We start from the raw sequence: 2,500 nt of genomic DNA on the forward strand, positions 1-2,500 counted from the left end.
TCTTGAAGATGATGTCCGGTTTCCATAGACTGCCATCCTTAGCCACCAACCTTGGCTCCAGGTATGACGTCCATCCATACTTACCAACATATTGTCTCAAGTGATCAAGGACCTTGTTATGTCTCTTGATCCTCTTGTTTTTCACGAACGGACAGTATCCTGATATGTGTGCCAGCGTCTCCTGTCGGTCGTTACATCGCCTACAGCTTTTGTTCGCAAAAGGATTACCCCTGGATAGGGTTGTTCTCGTTGGATACAGATTTGATCTGAGCAGCAGGCTTGAAATAACGTACCTAGATCGATTCTTTGCGTGCGGTTTGAGCCAGGCATTGGATATCCTGTCTCCGTGGAAGTATTTAATGCCAGCCCCCTGACATTCCATATTACTCCACTTTTCGAATTCCCACTCTCGCCATGCTCCGTACTCATTGGGGGTTTTAGCAAGCGTTGTTTTTGCTTTTCTGACAATTGCCCGCCTTCTAGCATCATTGTCAGCACCTCCGGGTCTGGTACAACTGGTATATTTTTCTCAACCAGGAAACCTTTAATTTCTTGTAGTACGTTTAGTGACCGATATTCCTCAATGGTTTCCTTATTGCTTTCTTCCCTGAATTGGAAAGAAGCTCTTATGATGGGGTCGGTTGAGCGCTCAAGAGATTCACGCTTTCTTATTATAGCGGATGGAATTTGAACCTCGAGCTTGGGTATTGCCAGACCTCCGTCTCTGTTCCTTGAGTACAGTAAGCCGTCCGTTACATGTTGTGGCAAGTGTAGGAATTCTTTTACCGCGTTTCGAATGATCTGGTCTAGCTTTACCAATGTATTTTGTGACGCTTCTGTCAGTATCAGATGGAAGTATAACCTTGGAATGACATGCACTTTGAGCAGTTCCAATCTCTGAGTTGGCTTGAGTGCTGCCGACCTCAGGCCTTCAACCCAGGCTTTCAGCTTTTCCTCCCATTCGCTTTCTTTCACGCCAGCCCATGGGTCTATCCGGGCTCCCAGGTACTTCTCAGTGTCTCCTGGTGGGATGTATTTGATGGCTTCGTTTCTGATCTTCCATTTCGCTACGTGATTATATATGAAGGTCTTCCTTTTGCATGTGAAGTGGAAGCCTTTAGTTTTATTGACATTAACGTCTAGGCCTGTCTTATCACAGTAGGATTGGAGGATTTTCAAGTTCTCTTGCATCCCGGCGTGAGAGTTGCTCAGCAGTGCAATGTCATCCGCAAAGGCCAATGCGGTACAGTTAAACATCCTGTCCCCGTACGGCATTGTAATGCCCTGGCCTGTCTGCTCCAGGGTACTGATCAGAGGGTCTATTGCGATGTTAAATAACAAAGGTGAAAGCGGATCGCCCTGTTTAACGCCTCGCTCGATCTTAATCTGTTCCGTGGGTTTGCCTTTGCCCTCAATCACCGTGGTGTTATTAGTGTAGAGGTCGCGGATCAAATCCACGAAGGCATTCGGTAATTTCATCCTTTTTAGTGAGCTGATCAGCAATTTGTGGCCGACAGAGTCGAACGCTTTGGCCAGATCGACAAAGACAATGGCCAGCTCCTTTCTGTTCTTTTTCGATCCTTTAATGATATTCTGGAGGATGGCAATATTTTCGTTACACCCGGGTGTGGCTGCCAGGAAACCTTTCTGTCTTGGGTTGATTTGCACAGCCTTGCTCAACCTCTTTGCCAGGATCTTGGTGAACAGACGGAGGAGCATTGGCCCGATTGTAATGGGGCGCCAGTTGTCGAGGTTTTTAAGTCGATCTGGATCCTCACACTTGGGGATTAGTACCGTCCGGCTCTTTTTCATCGTCTCTGGGACCGCTTTGGTTTTTAACCACAGGTTGAAGAGGCGAGGTATACGTGAGGCATCTGCCTCTTGAATGGCTTCTAGGTCTTTCAGCTTTTTGCCATCGGGCCCTGGTGCACTGTGTTTGTCTATTCCACTCAGGGCTTCCTCTACCTCTTCTTCCCTTATCGGTCCCAGCAATACGGTTTCATCAACAGGTCCAGCATAGCCGGCAAATTTCCTTAAGTCCGCCTTATTATTAGGCACGGACAATTTCTCACGAAACTTTTTCTCAAGTTCTTCTCGTGAGATGGGGCACTTAGATGTATCAGGTGCACCCATTATTTTTCTGGCTAGCTGGCGCCTGTTGGTTTGGTATAGCTTTTGGGTGTCTTTAAACACCGCTTTTTTGGTGGCAAACCGTTTCCTCGCACCATTGTTGTTACCCTTCTTTTCGGCCTTTCTGTTGCACTCTTTTTGCCTTCTGCGGGAGTGTCCCCCAGCTTGTCCACCGTTTATTTCGTCTGTAATACAGTCTACCAGCCCTCGAGCTTGAGCCATACAGAGTGGATCATTGGCTTTTTTCAACAATTCCTCGGCCTGTCTGATTTGTTCATCAACTTCCCTGTGTTTCGGAAGTTTGGCCGGAATTTTATATGGAAATTGTTGCTCAACTGGAATATCCGTGCCATTCTCTTCCTCTTGTATG

The 2,500-nt window shown here is 47.0% G+C and overlaps 1 pseudogene; it reads right to left on the minus strand.

Annotated features, from left to right (window-relative positions):
- Nucleotides 1-2,500, minus strand: part of LOC132812035 (28S ribosomal RNA) — an 8,215-nt pseudogene that overhangs the window by 1,812 nt on the left and 3,903 nt on the right.

Source organism: Hemiscyllium ocellatum, unplaced genomic scaffold, assembly GCF_020745735.1.
Source record: "Hemiscyllium ocellatum isolate sHemOce1 unplaced genomic scaffold, sHemOce1.pat.X.cur. scaffold_2523_pat_ctg1, whole genome shotgun sequence".
Classification (NCBI taxonomy): Eukaryota; Metazoa; Chordata; class Chondrichthyes; order Orectolobiformes; family Hemiscylliidae; genus Hemiscyllium; species Hemiscyllium ocellatum.